The sequence below is a fragment of the Pinus tabuliformis genome, chromosome 5_1 (assembly GCF_031772625.1).
Source record: "Pinus tabuliformis cultivar Carrire ecotype Pingquan chromosome 5_1, CPIR1, whole genome shotgun sequence".
Taxonomy (NCBI): Eukaryota; Viridiplantae; Streptophyta; class Pinopsida; order Pinales; family Pinaceae; genus Pinus; species Pinus tabuliformis.
The window spans coordinates 610,877,388-610,899,566 of NC_142305.1; the positions used below are offsets into that span (position 1 = coordinate 610,877,388).

General features: G+C 42.6%; 1 protein-coding gene across 5 annotated transcripts in view; it reads right to left on the reverse strand.

The window, feature by feature from the left end:
• The window catches only part of LOC149166411 (uncharacterized), a 98,406-nt gene that overhangs the window by 17,251 nt on the left and 58,976 nt on the right, over positions 1-22,179 (reverse strand). The gene's annotated exons all lie outside the window — the stretch shown is intronic.

Genomic DNA, 22,179 nt, shown 5'->3' on the forward strand with positions numbered 1-22,179 from the left:
TTTGGCCCTTGCTGATAGCCTATATTTTATGTTTCTTGTCTCTTTATGGTTTATGCATTGGTAGTTGTTTGATGAAGAAGAAAACTAATAACTTCAGTAAAAGAAGATCCTAACCTAATGAAGTAAAAATCACTCACAAGCAGTTACTAGTAGAAGAGAAATCACTTAATCTCTATGTCCTAGATTTATGAACATGGTATCAAAGCTAAGCTGACTAAGTCAAGGAAGGGCATCTTATAAAGGGACACTCAAGGATCAAATTTCAAGGAAGGCATCAAAGCAAAGATCATCTTGAAGCATCATAACCCTAGATCAAAGAAGTATTAGGATCATCATCAAGAAGTTAAAGGCCAAAACCCTACATCTACTCAAGTTGAAAGGATCTATAAATCAAGTTGAAATGTTTTGAAGTCTATTCATCCAAAGGAAGCTAGAGGTGATGTCATCAAGACTCTAAGGCGATCTCTCTCAAGAAAGATCCCTACCATTGAAGACATCATCATCATTAAAAGATCCAAGGGATCTCCCTCTCTATGGGATCAAGGATCATTATTGAAGAAAACTATCTTCATCAAAAGGAAGTTTTCTATCCTCTATATCATCATCAACATCAAGGAAACAGCAAGAAGGAGCATTCTATCAAGTAAGTATATTTGTCAAAATGTCTTTTTGCAAGGAAAGAAACAAAATGGTTGGGGTTTCAAACTATCTTGCATGGAATAAAAGGATAGATCTGAATCTCAATGAAAATGAGGTTATGGAACATGTCAAAGGTTCTATCACTAAACCAAGAGAGGAAGATGCTCAAGCTCTTGCCAAGTATATGAAAGGGGAAGTTAGGGCTCAAAGGATTCTCATAGAATCCATCAAGTATCCTCTCATCCCATATGTATCTAAACTTGAAACTTCAAAAGAAATTTATGACAAACTGGTAGAGTTATATTCCATAAGCATTGTTGGAGAAGTCATATCATTAAGGCAAGAACTCTACAAGCTGAAGATGTCAAGAGAAGATGGAATAGCCTCATACTTTATGAGGAAATCTGAGATCACTACAAGATCTAAGAGAAGTCATGACTGATAGTGAAATGACTACAGTTGTATTAACTGCACTACCAATGGAGTGGGGTAACTTTACTTCAAGTGTGTATGGGAAAAAAGAAGCTACTCCATTCCAGGATCTATGGTCACTATGCAAGATTGAAGAATCTAGACTAAAGGCCAAATCTGATGTGGGAGCAGGTGAGCAAAATCAAGCTTATGCTACAATGACAAGAAGAAAGGGAAAATTTGGAAAGTCTGGTTCTTGGAAAAAGAAAAGGGACATGTCTAAAATTCAATGCTATGGGTGTCAAGAATATGGGCACTACAAAAGAGATTGTCCTAAGGTCAAGAAGGACAACAAAAGAGGAAGATAAGAAACCCATATCGCCAAAGAAGTAGAGGAAGTTGAAAAGAAGAAGTCCAAGAAAGAGGAAGTAAGAGATCTCTATTACTGAGACAGTCTTCCTCACCTAAGTTCTTCTCAAATTCTTAAGTCTTCTATTGTAAGATATGGCTATCATGATTCACTAAATGGGATGCATCAAGGCATCATAGAAGCATTGAAAGCAAGAGCTCAAGACATCATCATATAGAAGAACGAAAGATGGTTAGAATCTATGAAAGTCAAGAATATAGCCCTTGGGAATCTCATAGGGAACATAATTGGCAAGGTCATCTAGTACAAGGTTCATCATACATCTATCAAAAGGAAACATCTGTTGACGGGGTACTTTATATCCTCAAGATTCTCTGATGGAATCTTCATTGAAAGCATCATCGATCATGAGGAAAAGCAAGTGTTTCATCGAGAATTCCAAACTTGTGGAATTCATGGAATGATGGTATGATGACATAAAAGTGAAGCAGACCAAGGGAATGAAGCTCTTTCAATCAAGAAAGTTGTTGCAGGAAGTCTGGATGACCCAAAGGAAAAATGAAGTATATATACTTACATTTGATATTGTGGAAGTCATGTCATATGGTTGCAGATAACATGGATCAATGCTCTATCTTGAGAAGCATAATCAAAAGGAAGGAGTTCCTCCCTCGAAGGAATGTAGGAATGCATGGGTCATACATTCACGAGATGAATGTAAAAATTTCTGTTTTCCCACCCCGGTTTTCAGTTTCTCCTTATTTCTCCCATGTAGTTAAATGCCCATTCCCATAACCATACATTTAACAGACTGAAAAAATAAATATTGCTGAAAACACAAATTCTGGAAATTTTTCAGAATGCTGGAAATTGCAGAATTAAAAATCAGCAATTAAAAAACAGCCATTAAAACACATTAAAACACTGATATTTTTGGTCAACTTGACCCTGGAAAAACCCCCTACAACTCTTGGGGAAAACCAGTTTGAGAGCTCTTCTTTATTTCTGAAATTTGTCTTTTTACAGTGAGAATTATTCAGCAAAAATCAGCAAGTAAATTTACAACTTATCTCCTTTCCCGTGCCTCACAGCAATTTGGAAATTACAGCAAACAGGACAGCAATAAATGCTGTACGACCTCCGTTTTGTGTGCAGAAAAATCAGCAAACTGCTCCTCGATTTTTGTGCAAAAATCTGCCTTTCACTATGTGCTGAATTAGCTGTACAAATCTGCTCAACTGCTGCCTTGGAATGTGTGCCAAGCTGCTGTCTCCTTCTCCTTCCTGCTCAGAAATCTCTCTTGCTCTCTTGCTCTCCTTCTCCCAATCTGCTCATGAAAGAATGAATGACCTTTTCCTCCTTTTCCTCCTTTAATATAACTCCAAGTGACTTTTGGGTGATCCAAGTGACTTTTGGGTGATCTCTAAATCCAATGGCTGAAATAGATTTAGATCAATGGTTGAGATTAAATGCTCATTTAAATCTCACTTTCTATTTTTTAATTCACCCCACTTTAATAAAGACCCACTTAGTCATTTATTTCCAAAGTCACTTTTCCTTTCTAATTTTTCATTGACTTTATAAAAGTCACTTTAAAATTAGACTTAATAACTTTATCACTTAAAGTCATTTTTAAATTAGATTTAACTTTATAAAATTATAAAGTCACTTTAGGAGAAAAATTAAATTCTTTTGGACACTTTTCCCTAGGCCAAAGATCAAAGCCTAAGGGAACCCCCTGTCCTCCGGTACCAAATTTCAACACTCCCTCTTACCGAGGAAGGTGTTCCTCACCACACCCATCTTGTCTCTGAAGTAGACATGCTTGCCCCGTGGTAAGGCTTTGGTAAGGATATCTGCAACCTGCTCATCAGTGGAAATATACTCAAGCTTCACAGCTCCCTTCTGAACATAGTCTCTGATGAAATGATATCTGATCCCGATATGCTTTGACCTGTCATGAAATACTGGATTCTCCGTGAGTTTAATGCAACTCTGATTATCACAGTAAATCACTGAAGGTCTCAACGGCTGACCAAATAAGCCAAACAACATCTTGCGAAGCCAGATAGCCTCACAACTAGCTAGACTGGCTGCCATATACTCTGCTTCCGCTGAACTCAGTGCTACTGACTGCTGCTTCCGGCTGAACCATGACACTACTGCTGAACCCAACCCAAAACAACACCCTGAAGTGCTCTTCCTATCAGAAGCACAACCTGCCCAATCAGAATCAGTGTATCCTGCCAATCTCACTCCATCTCCCTGCCTGTAGTCCAGACCATAATCCACTGTCCCCTGCAAGTACCGCAAAATGTGTTTTGCAGCCACCCAGTGAACCTTCCTAGGCTCACACATAAACTGACTCATCGTGTTGACTGCAAAACAGATATCTGGTCTAGTGTTGACCAAATACATCAAGGAACCAATCAGCTGCCTGTACAATGTGGGATCCACCAACTCGGAATCCGAAGCATGAAGCTTCTTCCAGTTGGTGATCATCGGTGTCGACATGGGTCTACAATCCTCCATGTGGAATCTGCTAAGGATGTCCACAATATACTTCCCCTGCCCCAGGAAGAAATGCCCCTCCTCCTGCCACACCTCCAAACCCAAAAAGTAATGCATCAAGCCGATGTCCTTCATCTCAAACTCCGCCGCAAGATCTCTCTTGCAGTGCTCTATGAGTCTCTCTGCACCTGTAATGATCAAGTCATCCACATACAGCACCAGAATGAGAGGCTCCTCACCAATCACAATAAAGTAAAGGTTCGGATCTGCCTCACTCTTTGTGAAACCCATCCCCTGCAAGTATGCATCTATCCTGGAGTACCAAGCTCTGGGAGCTTGCTTCAGGCCATAAAGGGCCTTCTTCAATCTGCACACATGGGACTCCTTCCCATGCACCTCAAAGCCCTGTGGCTGCTCAATGTACACCTCCTCCTGTATGAAGCCATTGAGAAATGCGGTCTTCACATCCATCTGGTGGATCTTCCAACCCATCTCTGTTGCTATCGATATAATGGAGCGGATCGAAGTATATCGAGCCACGGGAGCGAAGGTCTCCTCATAATCAACTCCCTCTACCTGGGAGAACCCTCTAGCCACAAACCTCGCTTTGAATTTCTCAATGCTGCCATCTGCAGCATGCTTTACCTTGTAAAGCCATCTGGAAGTAACCACAGATTTGCCCTCAGGCCTCGGCACCACCTCCCAAACATCATTCTTCATGATAGAAGAATACTCCTCCTGCATGGCCTCTCTCCAGACCTGCTGGCTAGCTGCCTCCTCATAGCTAGAAGGCTCAGAGTCAAGGATGCTGGTAACCATCGCCATATAACTACAAAACCTCTCAGGTGGTCTACTCTCTCTGACCGGCCTCTTCGGCTCAGCAACAGATGTGGCATCTCTCAAGGTGTCCTGAAGCCACTTGGGCTTCCTCTTCCCTGAGCGCACTTCTTCCACCGGAGAATGAAACTCCTCCTCCTCATCATCATCAGTAGCCTGAACTCCTGACTGTCTGTCTGCTGTCCTCCTGCCTGCACCTGAACCTGTAGAAGCTGAGGTACCGTGTGAACTGTCCATCAGTGGACTCCCTAGTGAACTGCTCTGTGAACTGCTCTGCATGCTGCCCGGAGCACCACCCCTCTGGCTCGATGAGCCACTGCTCACTGATGGACCTGACATCCTCATAGATGTACCTCCGGATCCTCCTGATCCCTGCCCACTGGATCCTTGCGACTGACTCAACTGCTGCTGAGGGTCTGGCTGATCCAGATACTCTAACTCCCGTGACCTCCTAAAGGCCCTGTCCTCCTCGAACTTCACATCCCGTCTGACAACAACTCTCCTCTGTGCAGGAATGTAAATCCGAAAGGCCTTTGAGGTCTCACTGTAGCCCACAAAGATACCCTTCTCTGCGGTGGGCTCTAGTTTGGTCCTCTTCTCTTTGGGTATATAGGAGTATGTAATGCATCCAAAGATGTGAAGATGACCAATATCAGGCTTCTTCCCAGAGAAAGCCTCCTCCGGAGTCATGTGCCCCAAAGCACGATGCGGACTCCTGTTCTGCAAGTAAACAGCTGTGTTGCAGGCCTCTGCCCACAAGAACAATGGCAACCCCTGATCATGTATCATGGCTTTGGCAGCCTCTATGATGGATCTGTTCTTCCTCTCCGCAACCCCGTTCTGCTGGGGGTTGTAAGGAACAGTGAACTCCCTCCTAATGCCTGCCTCCGCACAATAGTCAACAAACTCTCCAAGGGTGTACTCTCCTCCATTGTCCGACCTCAAGGACTTGATCTTTCGACCTGTCTGAGTCTCCACAAGAGCTCTGAACTCCTGAAACCGCTTGAAGACCTCACTCTTGGTCTTCAAAAAATAAATCCAGGTCCTCCTGGAGTGATCATCAATGAATAAAACATAGTACTCATATCCACTCAAGGAAACATGAGACATCCGACCGCTCACATCGGAATGAATCAAATCAAGTATCCCCGTCGCTCTGCTGTCACTGCTGGGAAAAGGGGATTTGGCAAACTTGCCCATCGCACAACCTCTGCAAGTATCAAAGTGATCAGTACTGAAATCTGGCACACCTGTAGTGATCTCCCGCAATGTCCTCAAGGCTCCATGATACATATGTCCCATCCTGCGGTGCCAAATCTCACACAGCTCAGAATTGCTAGCTCTGCTGTCGGTACTACTGCTCAATGCCAAAAGGGGCTGAAATGCAAACTTGTACACCTTTGCATGGCGTACACCTATCACTCTAGCTGAATCAGCTGGAGCGCCCCTGGGATACATCAACACTTGTCCTCCCCTGAACAGTACCTCATATCCTCTGTCCTCCAAAGCTGAGACGGATATGAGGTTCTTCCTCATCCCTGGCACATAAAGAACCTCTGACACTTTCAAGGGAGGTTTGGACTCCCTCTGAAATGTCACTGTCCCCACCCCGACTGCTCTAACAACTCTGTCATCACCGAGTACTACCTCAATATCAATACCACTCTCTGAAAGCTCTGAGAAGTACTCACGGACTCCTGTCATGTGACGTGAAGCCCCACTGTCCACATACCAGATACCTGTAGATGCTCCGCTAATCGAGGGAAAAGCATGCTCCCTCTGAACTTGTGTGGCAGGTGATCCTGTACTAGAGGACTCACATGTAGTGAACGCAAACTCTCGGTCAAAACGACCAGCAAAGTCCTCAATCTCTGCTGAAGCTGCCACGTCCTGGTTCTTCCCCTTCTTCTTCTTCTTCTCCGGACACACAACTGCATAGTGTCCCATCTTTTGACAATTCCAACACTTCACCTTGGAATAGTCCTTCTGTGTGTTCCCCTGTTTACCTTTACCTTTGCCTTTGCCTCCACCACCGCTTGTGGAAGCCTGCTTCTTCCCTTTGCCTTTCTTGCCTCCTGCCACCAGTGCTACGTCCTCATCCTGCTCAACTGACTTGGCTGCCCCAAGTTGCCCTTTCCTGATCTCTGTCTGAATACAATCATCCCAAAACCTCTCCCATGTGGGAAGGGTCTCACGTGCACAAACCCCATCAGCAAAGTTCAACCATGAACGGGGGAGGCCATTCACTGCAATCTGCACCAACTCAGTGGGTGGAATGGCCTCTCCAATCGCTGCCAACTCATCTCTCACATTAGTAATCTTTGTGAGATATCCAGCTGCACTATCATTACCCATCTTAATGTTCTTCAGCTTCTCCTTCAGGACCATCTTCCGGTTCTCATTGGTACTCTGGTAGAGATTGGACAATGCTGTCCACATCTCATGGGCATTGCTCTTTCCTCTCACATGAGGAATGCAATGGTCTTTGATTCCGTCTAGAATCAGCCTCTTACCCTTATTGTTCTTCTTTTTATACTCAGCCAACTGAGTAACATCAGTGGGCACAACAACAGGGTTCTGTGCGGTATGCACCATGATATCCCAGACTTCTGCCTCCTCAAAGATACTCTGCATTCTCTCCTTCCAAACGCTGTAATTTGTATGCCCATCCAACCTATCCTCCACCCTCAATCCCAATGACATCCTGCTGTCCTAAAACTGAAAAATAGCACTGCTGTAGTAAAGGTAAAACTGCTGTTTATGAAAAAATCAGCTTGCTGGAATTTTCTGAGTGAAAAATCAGCAACTGTAATTTTTCCTTTTGCTGTCCCAAACTGCCCTTCAGCACTCAAGCTCTGATACCATGTAAAAATTTCTGTTTTCCCACCCCGGTTTTCAGTTTCTCCTTATTTCTCCCATGTAGTTAAATGCCCATTCCCATAACCATACATTTAACAGACTGAAAAAATAAATATTGCTGAAAACACAAATTCTGGAAATTTTTCAGAATGCTGGAAATTGCAGAATTAAAAATCAGCAATTAAAAAACAGCCATTAAAACACATTAAAACACTGATATTTTTGGTCAACTTGACCCTGGAAAAACCCCCTACAACTCTTGGGGAAAACCAGTTTGAGAGCTCTTCTTTATTTCTGAAATTTGTCTTTTTACAGTGAGAATTATTCAGCAAAAATCAGCAAGTAAATTTACAACTTATCTCCTTTCCCGTGCCTCACAGCAATTTGGAAATTACAGCAAACAGGACAGCAATAAATGCTGTACGACCTCCGTTTTGTGTGCAGAAAAATCAGCAAACTGCTCCTCGATTTTTGTGCAAAAATCTGCCTTTCACTATGTGCTGAATTAGCTGTACAAATCTGCTCAACTGCTGCCTTGGAATGTGTGCCAAGCTGCTGTCTCCTTCTCCTTCCTGCTCAGAAATCTCTCTTGCTCTCTTGCTCTCCTTCTCCCAATCTGCTCATGAAAGAATGAATGACCTTTTCCTCCTTTTCCTCCTTTAATATAACTCCAAGTGACTTTTGGGTGATCCAAGTGACTTTTGGGTGATCTCTAAATCCAATGGCTGAAATAGATTTAGATCAATGGTTGAGATTAAATGCTCATTTAAATCTCACTTTCTATTTTTTAATTCACCCCACTTTAATAAAGACCCACTTAGTCATTTATTTCCAAAGTCACTTTTCCTTTCTAATTTTTCATTGACTTTATAAAAGTCACTTTAAAATTAGACTTAATAACTTTATCACTTAAAGTCATTTTTAAATTAGATTTAACTTTATAAAATTATAAAGTCACTTTAGGAGAAAAATTAAATTCTTTTGGACACTTTTCCCTAGGCCAAAGATCAAAGCCTAAGGGAACCCCCTGTCCTCCGGTACCAAATTTCAACAATGAAATCAACATAATATGTCCTCATATGAAGTATGAGGTGGTTGACAACAATTGAGGAACTCTAAATGGAAGCTCCTAGGAATGCAATGTGTGAAGAAAGGAAGGAAGAGATCACAAAATATGCATCCATGGTAAAGCCTATCAACATCCGAAAGACCAAGAAGTTTTGACTAGGATATCTCTATGAAATATATGAAGACTCTAATGGAGTCTGAAAAAGAAAGCGACCCTTGAAAATATATATCTTTGGGAGTTGTGTCGATATGTATGTAGGATGCTAATGCAAACTAAAAGATTTCATGATGAAAGACCATCACAAAGGTAATGTTGATTTTAATGTTCATTCGTTTATTATTGAATATCTGGAGGGGTTTATGTAGGGCTGCCTAGGGAAGATCTATAGATATCTTCCACCATAATGCACATGTAGTAGGATGAAAGATCCTTAAGTAAACATGGCATGAAGAAAGCAGCATGGCATGAAGGAAGGCCAGATATGGACTAATGGATCACTTTCTGATGATCACAGGGCTGAATCATGGATGAAGGTGATGGATGGTCGATGCCCTATGTAGAAATCCCAAACATGAAGACTCCAAGATAACCAAAAAAAGTTCATGACATCATGAAGACAAGTTCTTCAAGCAGCTGGTTGTCCCATCATCTCGACCTGAGAGGCTGTTGTAGGTCTCTAATTAAGAGGGAGCTTGGAAACAAATTTCTTACTCGGAAGAAACTTGCAAATTCCTAAGCCAATAGGGAGCTTAGGTGCATTCCTTCCGTAGGTTCCGTAGGTTCCTTAGGTTCTGTAGGAATGAGTACATTCTTTTATTGGAATAGATATGACCTCCCTAATTAAGAGAGAGATAGACACATCAATATTGTCTTACACTTGGGAAGACATAATGGAGGATTGGGTAAGCATCTAGCATTCGATGCTCTTTGGGGATGTATTAGGGCATCCAAGATAAGAGTAGTCGTAGAGGACCATTATTCTTTGACAACTGGGAATCCAAGATAAGAATAGTCCTGGTGGAACGTGAGTTTTTGGTAGCATCGGATGTGCTCTAGCCATGAAAATTGGTGGAGAGGCTAAGGCACATAAGTTCTAAAGAACACAGAAACTGTTTGGTGAAATTCCACCTGGATTGTATTTTATTAAAATAATTAATATTTTTAATGGGGTTCCTAAGTCTAAACTTAGGAAAATTAAAATATTAATGGGTATTAATCAAAATATGGGTGAGAATGATCTAGAAGGCAAATCAAGTCAAGTTTTAATCTTAGTTGTTGATTAGAGACTTAATCTCAGTCGTTGAAGTCTCAACGAGAAAAGTATAAAAAGGAGGCTTGGGGTTCATTTAGAAACACACACGGAGAGAACAAATTGATCTGGAGTTCGACTTTTGGGGCTAGGAAGCTGAAAAATTCAAACTAGGTGATCAGTTGCAGCAGAGGGGCAGGGATAGTTCGAGAGTACTGACAGAGAGGCAGAGAGAAGCTACTGGAGGTAGTGCAACAGCTAAGACAACTGGCGTTGGGCCAATCTGGTCCAAGGAAAGCCTGACGCAAAGCCAGAAGGGCCAGCGTAGAAGCAGAAGGTGCCCTCCACGCAGAAAGCCGAAACTGTCGGGGAAATGCCGGAACAGCTGGAATAGCTGACGCAGTAGGTAGTAGAGACAGCATAGAGCTGACACAGAGCCTATAGGGCTGACGCAGGGCCAACACAGAGGTAGTCAGGGTTAGCCAGTTTTGCTGCCGGATGAGCCGTAATCTGCCAAGTGAAGTGAGGTAAAACTCACTCAGTTTTTCCGCCATTGTATCTTCCTTGTCACTGGATTGTCGAGAAGGCATCCAACATTTGTTTTCAGAATTACTGCTTAATAATAGAAAACCCTCAGAGTTGTTGCACCGGTTTACCCGCATTGGGTTTTTTCAGGTACTATTTTGTCCAAAAATTACTGTCCTATGTATCTTGTTCTTTGCTTAGTTTTTTGTTTCATGTAATCAAATACTAAAGTAGTGTCGGCTGCAGAAGTAATTTGCTTCAGTATTCAAAGAATAACTTGATGAATGTATATTAAAATCAAGTAGGTGACGTAGATTCAAATTTGCTGCAGTAGGGGTTCCTTGAGGATTAGGAATTTTCACATGATATCAGAGCATTGATTTTGAAACGAGAAGAGCAAATCGAGCATTGAGCAGAGAGGCCAAAAGCTGCACTTGGTAGCAACTCAAATCCCCTTGAAGGGATTGCACAATCCTTATCGAGAAGCAAAGATTCCGAGGAAATCTCTCTCTGAGAGAGTCGACAAAGAGGTACGATTTCCAGCTCATGAGTTTGCAAAGGCAGAGGGAGTGACGCAAAGCCTCAGCGCAATGCTTGAAGGGCGTAGCTTCTGCCGAGGCAAAAATCTACCAGAAAAGAGCGAAGACACATAGAAGGGGAATTTTCTCCTCGGAGAACTTTTTGCCAAAAAGTTCGAATTCTCACTTGTTGGGCAACTAAGCAATGTCGAGCATCGACTAGAGGAGTCAGTTCAACAGTTGGATGGGATGGCATCGCTTGGGCTTAGAGATCAAGACAGGTTGGAAGGAGCTTCCAACTATGTCATATGGAAGACCAGAATCTTAGTTGTTCTGGAGGAGTATGATCTCGAAGCCTACGTCAAGAGTGTTGGGGTTGTTCCCGCTGACAATGATCAGAAGAAGTACAAGGCCAAGCACGGGAAGGCGAAGATATTCATACTCGATGGAGTTCGAGATCATGTGGTCTCACACTTGCAGGGAAAAGATACGGGCTGAGAAATGTGGGAAGCTTTATCTTCACTGTATGAAGGTTCTCCCGAACAGTGGAAGATGTATCTAGAACCAAAATTGCAGCGGGCGTTGATGCAGAAGGGAGAAGGCGTTAACTCCTATCTTCAACGTCTTCAGGACACCAGAGACCAGCTTGCTGCAGTGGGGTCTACTCCTCAATTGATCGCAATGGTAAGGACAGCCCTGAATGGAGTCTCGGATTAATGGCAATTCTTTGTCCAAAGTATATTGGGCAGGGAAAGAAGGTAGAAAGACTACCTTCATGGGAGGAGATGTGGGCAACCATTCAATAGGAAGAATTAAGGAGGGATTTGGTTAAGGTCAACCTCAATGACAACAGTGGGAGTGGCACGAAGACCAAGGAGGAGGAGTAGAACGCAGCTCTAACATCAAAGGGACAGCAAAAGCAGAAGCAGAAATAGGACATTTCGAAGGTGAAATGTTTCAGATGTGGCGAGATGGGCCACTTTGCATCCCAGTGTCCTTTGAAGCAGAAGGATAAGGATGAGCAACATGATCCTAAGGCTGCTCCAACAAAGATTGACGAAGACGAGTTTGCCATGAGTGCTTATACATCTCTAGGAGGGAAATGGGGCAATATTGAGTTGTAGTCAGGAGGACTACGTGTGGGCAGGATCCTTGAGGAAGTCCACCTCTTGGATCAATTCCTTGCTATGGGATCCCAAGGTTTAGCAGTAGAGAGATGGACTTAGTGTTAGATGATGCAGTGGATTGTTTAGAGAGATAGATATAGTAGCCGGAGACAAGAGACTAATCAACAGAGCAAGGTTGGCAGCAGTGCAGCAACGCAGAAGATTCAAAGGGTCAAAGATTAGAGCAATCAGATTCCAACATTCATGGTATTATGCTGGCAAAACTTCATGTGGGTCATCTTATTCATGGCTAATAATATTTTTATTAGATTCCTCTCGTCGAGAGGTGTAGGATTGATATAAAGATCATCCGATTCCAATAAGTATTCATGGAGATATGAATTTATTTTGATTATGGAATTATTATCAAGCCGACCTACAACTAATGTAGGCTCAGAAGCCCAACAGTCGCATCTATTCACCCACCAACGTTGTGTATAAATATAAGAGGACTTTTTCCTCATTTGGACTCACTCATCCCATCACATCTCTCTCTCTCTACTGCGCAGATATGAGTCTCTTCTCTACTGCGCTGAAATGGGTCTCTCTCTCTCACACGTTTGAAGCCGGAAACTGCTGAAACTGAAGTTGCAACTGCAGAAGTAAAGATTGACTTGCATGGCCTAGAAGATCTCCTCATCTGAACTGTGTTGTAGGTTCATCTGAACCTCCTTTGAAAGCCGCAACTTTTGGTGGTGGAATGAAGTCAATCCGACGTACGGTTTGCAAGATATCGACTGCCCTAGTTTGAAGCCGGAAACTGCTGAAACTGAAGCTGCAACTGCAGAAGTAAAGATTGACTTGCGTGGCCTAGAAGATCTCCTCATATGAACTGCGCTGTAGGTTCATCTGAACCTCCTTTGAAAGCCGCAATTTTTGGTGGTGGAATGAAGTCAATCCGACGAACGGTTTGCAAGATATCGACTGCCCTAGTTTGAAGCCGGAAACTGCTGAAACTGAAGCTGCAACTGCAGAAGTAAAGATTGACTTGCGTGGCCTAGAAGATCTCCTCATCTGAACTGCACTATAGGTTCATCTAAACCTCCTCTGAAGCCGAAACTTTTGGTGGTGGAATGAAGTCAATCCGACTGTCGGTTTGTGAGATATGGTCTGCCCTAGTTTGATAATGAAGCCGCTAACGTTGATGCTACTGATCTAGGGTTTGCTACTGCTGATATGAATCAGATTTATTGTACTATTTCTCTCTGCTGAATTATTGAAGATAAAAGAAGATTTGATCAAAGGGTTTCCCCACACATTGTGGGGTTTGTCCCTGGCTAGCTGCCACATCTTGTGTCTCTTGTCTTGGCTTGTTTTCTGTCGATCGTTTAATGTTCTATCTGCACTTTACTTTATGTACATGTGATTGCTAATCGGTGGAATATAATAAGAAAAAAGAAGTAAACTGTTATAAGCATAGAACATACCATAACTTAACATGGTATCAGAGCTGAGGTGAAGACAAAGCCCGAGCAAGAACAAGAGCAATCATTGAAGAGAAGATTGGCAAGGCTATCCTAAAAGAACTATGGGGTCCTCAACACTCTTTCCTGCCGAAGACAAGCTCCGTGAGAAAGCTGACTATCACGGATGGAAGATGTCTATCGATCTAACGCTTGAAGATCAAGGAGTGCTGGACCATGTAAGAGGCAATATTGTTGAGCCTTCATCAAATGCATCTGCTGCTGCCTGGAACAAATGGAAAAATGGAGAAGTCAAAACAAAGAAGATCATTCGGGACTCTATCGACAAGCGCGTGGTGGCCTACATCTCTGATCTAGACACCTCCAAGGAAATCTACGATAGACTGGTGAGTTTATTTAAAGTTAATGATGCAAATCAAGTTTTGTTTCTTAGAAATAAGCTGAGGGAAATCAAGAAGGGTAAAGATGAAAGTATGCAAGCATACTTCTTAAGAATCACCGAGATCAAGAACGATCTCCTATCTATTGGGGAAACTATTACTGACAGAGAAATGGCACTCACAACTCTTGGAGGATTGCCATTTGAATGGTATGTGTTCGGGACTACTCTTTTGAACTATAATGTAATTCCTGGTTTCAAGGAATTAATGGCTAGATGCATTCAAGAAGAAACAAGGGAAGAAGTGCAAGAAATGCCCATGCCTAAAGGTCCTCCTGCTGCCTTTTCTTCTCATGCAAAGAAAAGAAATAATTCCAGGACTAAATCAAAAGGAAAGGCTGGACCTAAGGCTTGAAGAAAATGACGATGTTACATTTGCGATAAAGCAAGTCACTATGTATGAGATCATGAGCATCATGATGAATGAGATCATGGACATAAAGGGCAACATGAGATCATGGACATATAGGATAGCATGATGATAATCATGATTAGAGAAGCATGGTACAGTATGCAGTGGTGCAACTCGAAATCCCTCTGATGGCAATCAAAGGAATGCCAAATTCAACAGCAAAGGTAAGAGGAGAGCTGGGAATCAAGGAAGAGGACAACCATTCAAGAAGGCTAGAAAGTCCAGGATGTATTAAATGCACCTGACCTCAAAAGGAACCTAGTGTCCATCTTGGCAATGGAAGACAGAGGCTACAATGTAACCTTCAGCAATGGAAAGGTATGTATATGGAAAAATAACGTTAAAGATGCCTTTACTCTTGGGTTTAGTGTTGATTCATTATATCAGGTCGATGGAAGTCTGCTAGGTGTCATGTCTTATGACACATCTCTTCAGTTCGAACTTTGGCATTAGAGGTTTGCCCCCCTTCATTATAAAGCTATACTCGGTGTAAGACAAATGGTGTCAGGGATGCCCGAATTTTGAGTAGAGAAAGAAGGTGTATGTCCGGGATGTGCCGAAGGAAAGCTCAAAAGGGGACCATTCCCCTCAAGCCAAAGCAAGACCTCCGATATATTACAATTGGTTTACTCAGGCATACCTGAGGTTGGCATTAAGAGGGAGACTTCTACACCACATACTCCTGAGCAGAATGGTGTGGTGGGAAGGAAGAACCACACGATGATGGAAGCTGTCCGGGCCATGCTACATGATCAAAGACTTCTGAAGTTTCTATGGGCTGAAGCTGCAAACGCTGCCGTATATGTACAAAATCGATGCCCTCATCAAGCATTGGGTTCCAAGACTCCTGAAGAAAAATTCACCGGTAAGAAACCTAATGTTTCTCATTTTAAAATTTTTGGAAGCCCTGTATACTTTCATGTGCCGAAAGAGAAGAAATAAATTGGGAGCATCTGGAAAGAAGGGAATTTTCGTGGGCTATGGTGAAAATACTAAAGGCTATAGAATCTATGTAGCCAGTCAAAGGGAAGTCATAATCAGTCATGATGTCACCTTTGACGAAGATATGGCTCTCAGCAAGGTGATCAATCTTCCGACTTTGAGGAGCTCTCAAGAAGCCGACACCAGGGAACCGAAAGAAAAGGATGATGAATCAATGCCTGATGTAGAAGAACCCATGGATCCGATTGATCCTCCTCCATATGAGCCTTCCTCTTCTAGGAAGAGGCCTTCATGGATTAAGGGGTTACTTGATGATGCTGAAGGACATGCTGCACCCCGAGGAACCTTTCATCAAAGTAAGAAACTTAACAGGTATCAGGGATACCTGACCATCATGAGCACGATCATACAAAATGAACCTTCATCATTCTCAGATGTCATCAAGCATTAACTATGGAAGGATGCTATGACCATAGAATATGAGTCTATTATGGAGAATAATGTCTGGGAAGTAGTTCCCAGACCCTGGACAAGACAATTGTTACTTCAAAATGGCTTTACAAGATAAAGCATGCTGCAAATGGAAGTATGGAAAAGTATAAGATTCATTTTGTTGCTCGTGGTTTATCCCAGAAGGGAGGTATAGACTATGATATTTGAACCTGTTGCCAGATATACGACCATCCGCTTGATCATAGCCCTTGTGGCTTCACAAGGATGGAACCTACATCAGATGGATGTCAAGACTGCGTTCTTGCATGGTTCTTTCAAAGAAGAGGTCTATGTGGAGCAACCTGAAGGATTTGAGATTTATGATTGAAAATCTCATGTATGCAGGTTGAAGAAGGCTCTCTATGGGCTGAAGCAAGCACCCCGAGCATGGTATGAGAGGATCGATAGCTACTTGATGAAGCTGGGATTCACTAGGAGTGAAGCTGATCCTAACCTTTACTTTAAGGTTGAAGATGACAAGCCTCTCATACTGGTGTTGTATGTGGATGACCTCTTTATAACAGGTGCAAACCCTCTCATTCACAAATGTAAGAGGGAGATGGCTTCTAAATTTGAAATGAAGGACCAAGGACTTGAAGTGTGGCAGAAGCCAAGGGAAATTTTCCTATCTCAAGGAAAATATGTGGTAAATATATTGGAAAGATTCGGTATGATGGACTGCAAGCCTGTGACTACCTCGAGGATCTTAACTTTTAGAAGTTATATGGTAGTGATGTCGGACCAGATTTGGGAAATGCCTCTGAGTTTCATAAACTCATTCACATTGATGTTCTTGGTGAACCTCCATCCGAACATATGTTTTGCAGTTAGCATTGTGAGCTCATATTTGGTTGAGCCTCATTGGATTGATGCCAAGAATCTTATGAGATATCTTTGTGGTACAATGGGTTAAGATACACTGCCGGAGATATAAGACTACTTGGATATACTGATGTTGATTGGGCAAGCAGTGTGGTGGACCGTAAGAGCACATCTGGGTGCTGTTTCACCTTGGGATCTGCTTCAATATCCTGGATGAGCAGGAAGCAGAAGTCGGTGGCTTTGAGCACCGCCGAAGCAGAATATATTGCTGCTAGCATGACCTCGTGTGAGGCAGTCTGGTTGCGAAATCTCTTCAGTGAGTTGTTTGGATTTACATTGGATACCACTGTGATTCTCTGTAACAACCAGAGGTGGGATTCGATTATTGAGGAATCCCGTATTCGTCGATTGCTCCAGCAGATAGACATCATCTGGGATATGGTAAGTCAGTGAGCAAGGAAGCTCCATCACATTAAGATGATGTACAGGTTGATACACCTTGTCAAAGCCCTGAGGAAAGATCTAATCTGTGATTTTCCCAAACGACTTGGAGTCGGCAAGAAACCCTTGTACAAGGGTCCTGCATGTTGCATACATTAAGCTTTGGGAGCTCTAAGGGCTTGCAGTTCCTACTGGAGCAACATATGACCACAGGGTGACTCACCCTCCCCTGGTGGTGCACACTGGAACAAGATGATTCGCTCTCTTGTGAGACAAGATGATTCGCTCTCTTGTGAAACAGGATGATTCGCTCTCCTGTGTAGCAGGATGATTAGTTCTCGTGTGAGGCCTGGATTGATGTGTTCTCCATGGCAGCCTGGATTGATGTGTTCTCCATGGCAATTGTAGCAGGATTGATGTGTTCTCCTGTGAGGCTTGGATTGATGTGTTCTCCATGGCAATTGTAGCAGGATTGATGTGTTCTCCTGTGAGGACAGGATTGATTAGTTCTCTTGTCGAGGCATCCTACCCATGCAGTCTGGGACTCATGGGAAGTACCTCTCATCTGATCAATGAGCAGGGAAATGAAGTTAGGGACCATAGTAGTACCAATGGACGCATTGTTGTAACTACTGTACTCCCTACGCTAGGATGACCTCCATTGATCTGGGATCAATGATACTAATCTGGGACCAGTGGTAGGAGTTGTACCATACTATGACACTGACTTCGGGTCGGTTGAGACTGGTCTGGGATCAGTGGTACATACTCTGAGACTGACTTTGAGTCAGTGGAGGATGATATTGGTCTGGGACCATTGGAGTTATACTCACTATGACGCTGACTTTGGGTTGGTTGAGACTGGTCTGGGACCAGTGGTACATACTCTGACACTGACTTTGAGTCAGTATGATACATCCTCGATCATTTCTTCTTCTTCATAATTCGAACAAAAGCAAAGTAGAACAAAACAATGCAAGAGCAGAGCAGAACAGAACAAAATAGTACAGATCAGTGCAGGGCAGAACAAGACAAAGCAGAACAGGCAAAATAGAGCAGAACAGGGCAAGGGTCAGGCTGTACAAGGCAGTGCATTTGATGGATGAATAGTAACGACCGATAGACAGATTGCAGATGAAGTTCTCCATGGTTGAGAGGGAGTGTTAAAATTGGCAACCAGGGCAAAACTTCATGTGGGTCATCTTATTCATGGCTAATAATATTTTTATTAGATTCCTCTCGTCGAGAGGTGTAGGATTGATATAAAGATCATCCGATTCCGATAAGTATTCATGGAGATATGAATTTATTTTGATTATGGAATTATTATTAAGCCGACCTACAACTCATGTAGGCTCAGAAGCCCAACAGTCGCAACTATTCACCCACCAACGTTGTTTATAAATATAAGAGGACTTTTTCCTCATTTGGACTCACTCATCCCATCACATCTCTCTCTCTCTCTACTGCGCAGATATGAGTCTCTTCTCTACTGCGCTGAAATGGGTCTCTCTCTCTCACACGTTTGAAGTCGGAAACTGCTGAAACTGAAGTTGCAACTGCAGAAGTAAAGATTGACTTGCGTGGCCTAGAAGATCTCCTCATCTGAACTGCGCTGTAGGTTCATCTGAACCTCCTTTGAAAGCCGCAACTTTTGGTGGTGGAATGAAGTCAATCCGACGAACGGTTTGCAAGATATCGACTGCCCTAGTTTGAAGCCGGAAACTGCTGAAACTGAAGCTGCAACTGCAGAAGTAAAGATTGACTTGGGTGGCCTAGAAGATCTCCTCATATGAACTGCGCTGTAGGTTCATCTGAACCTCCTTTCAAAGCCGCAACTTTTGGTGGTGGAATGAAGTCAATCCAACGAACGGTTTGCAAGATATCGACTGCCCTAGTTTGAAGCCGGAAACTGCTGAAACTGAAGCTGCAACTGCAGAAGTAAAGATTGACTTGCGTGGCCTAGAAGATCTCCTCATCTGAACTGCACTGTAGGTTCATCTGAACCTCCTCTGGAAGCCGAAACTTTTGATGGTGGAATGAAGTCAATCCGACTGTCGGTTTGTGAGATATGGTCTGCCCCAGTTTGATAATGAAGCCGCTAATGCTGATGCTACTGATCTAGGGTTTGCTACTGCTGATATGAATCAGATTTATTGTACTATTTCTCTCTGCTGAATTATTGAAGATAAAAGAAGATTTGATCAAAGGGTTTCCCCACACATTGTGGGGTTTGTCCCTGGCTAGCCGCCACATCTTGTGTCTCTTCTCTTGGCTTGTTTTCTGTCGATCGTTTAATGTTCTATCTGCACTTTACTTTATGTACATGTGATTGCTAATCGGTGGAATATAATAAGAAAAAGAAGTAAATTGTTATAAGCATAGAACATACCATAACTTAACATATGTTGAACAAGGTTAAGTTTAGTTAATTTTGGATGTTTTTCAGTTTCTTCTCTCAGCAAGTTACAGTACTAATCCAGTGTTAGCAGTGGCAGTGCTAGCAGCATAGCAGATGCATCATTTGAGAGGGAGTTGTAGTACAGATGGAGCAGTGGCAGTGGCAATGTCATAGGTAGAAGTATAGTTGCAGCAACAACACAGTGTTAGTGGCAGCAATAGTGCAGAAAGGAGGTGCTTCAGAAGCAGGGCAGCATGCAATTGGACATTGTTGCTAGAGCACTTTCCTCGCTAAGAGGGAGTGTTAGTTTTTGGTAGCATCAGATGTGCTCTAGCCATGAAATTTGGTGGAGAGGCTAAGCCACATGAGTTCTAAAGAAATCAGAAACTGCTTGGTGAAATTCCACCCGAATTGTATTTTATTAGAATAATTAATATTTTTAATGGGGTTCCTAAGTCTAAACTTAGGAAAATTAAAATATTAATGGGTATTAATCAAAATATGGATGAGAATGATCTAGAAGGCGAATCAAGTCAAGTTTTAATCTTAGTCGTTGATTAGAGACTTAATCTCGGTCGTTGAAGTTTCAACAATAAAAAGTATAAGAAGGAGGCTTTGGGTTCATTTAGAAACACACACAAAGAGAACAGATTGATCTGGAGTTCGATTTATGGGGCTAGATAGCTGAGAAGTTCGAACTAGGTGATCAGTTGCAGCAGAAGGGCGGGGATAGTTTGGTAGTACTGACAAACAGGTGGAGAGAAGGTACTGGAGGCAATGCAGCAGCTAAGAGGACTGACATTGGGCCAATCTGAGCCCACGCAAACCTGACGCAGAGCCAGCAGGGCCAACGCAGAAGCAAAAGCTGGCCTACACGCAGAAAGCTAGAACTGTGGGGGAACTGCCAGAACAACCGAGAAAGTTGACTCAATGGGCAGAAGTGACAGCGCAGAACTGACGCAAAGCTTGTAGGGCTGATGCAGGGCCTACGCAGGGCCAGTGCAAAGGTAGTCAAGATTAGCCAGTTTTGTTGTCGGATCAGCGAGAATCTGTCGTGTGAAGTGAGGTAAAACTCACTCAGTTTTTCCGCCATTGTATTTTCTCTGTCACTGGATTGCCGAGAGGGCATCCAGCATTTGTATTCAAAATTACTGCTTAATAACAGAAAACCCTCAGAGTTGCTGCACCGATTTTCCCGCATTGGGGTTTTCCGGGGACTATTTTGTCCAAAATAAATGTGTCCTATTTATCTTGTTCTTTGCTCAGTTTTTTGTTTCATGTAATCAAATATTAAAGTAGTGTAGCTTGCAGAAGTAATTTGCTTTAGTATTCATAGAATAACTTAATGAATGTATATTAAAATCAAATAGGTGAAGTAGATTCAGATTTGCTACAGTAGGAGTTCCTTGAGGATTAGGAATTTTCATAGAACACACCCTAAGAACCTGGGTGGGGTATGTTGCGAGAGAGACAATGATGACGGTGTTTATACATCATTGGTCTCGCCAGCATTGTGCTCAGATCTCGTGGAGAGATATTGTTAGTCAAGGCCTTGTTATGTCATAGTGCCGGTTGATATGATGCCTACACAAATGAGTTACCAATCCGACTCTTCTTATGAGAAATTCTTCATATTGAGAATGACCAAGTACCATTATGAATACCTCCCTAGTTAAGAGGGAGTGTTGAAAAATGTACCTAGGTTCAGTCTTCATAATAACGTGTAATGATGATTTTAGGTAATTGATCAAAAGAAAAAAAATAAAATTATTATTGTAATGCTTGTCTTATGGGTTTCATGAACAAGGAATTTTATTTTCAGTATGACTCCCATTGTGAGACCTTAGGATTGGTCATAAAGTCAAATTGAGTCAGTGTCATGTATGAAGGACCCTTCTTGGGCATATTACATTTTGTATGAATCATTAGATAAGTATAATTAGCCCTCCAAGACCAAGCAAAGTCTCCTCCTCAAGTCGGCTTCAAAAAGAAATAATATAAACCCTCCAAAGGACATGTCAGCTCACATACACTCATGTCAGCTAATTACAGAGGCAAACCACTATAAATAGGCAGCTCGGCCTAAGTTCAAAGTACAGAATTTCAGTGATACAGTTTGGTCAAGATCTGAAGTGTGAGGGTCATCAAGGGAGCCAAATTACAAGCGAGGAAGAAAGAAAGAGCAGCAAGGTATTTTGTGTTGATTTGGGACTGTTTTGTGGGCCAACTTACCTCCACACACACGAAATTGCAGACCTGTATATTGCAGCAGTGAAGGCCGAGGAAAGGTGAAGTCTATTGAAGCAGTAAAGGCTGAGAAGAGGAGAAGTCTATTGCAGCAGTGAAGGCCGAAGTCTGTTGTGGCAGTGGAAGCCAAGGAGAAGTGCAGTCCTCCTAAGGAGCCGAAGTGGAAGAAGGTCGAAGGTCTAAAGCAGAAGAAAGCCAAGGTTGAAGAAGAAGTCGAGAAGGAGGAAGGAGCAGAAGGTTGACTATCGTTGACTAAGGATCTTGTGTCTTGGTCTTGGAGTGGCAGATAGATCAAGGCTCTTGGTCTTGGTATTCATCAATTCGAACAGTAATAACCTAAGTAAAAGAACACTAATAACCTAAGTAAAATAAGATTTTAATCAAAATAAGTAAGAAGCACTCACA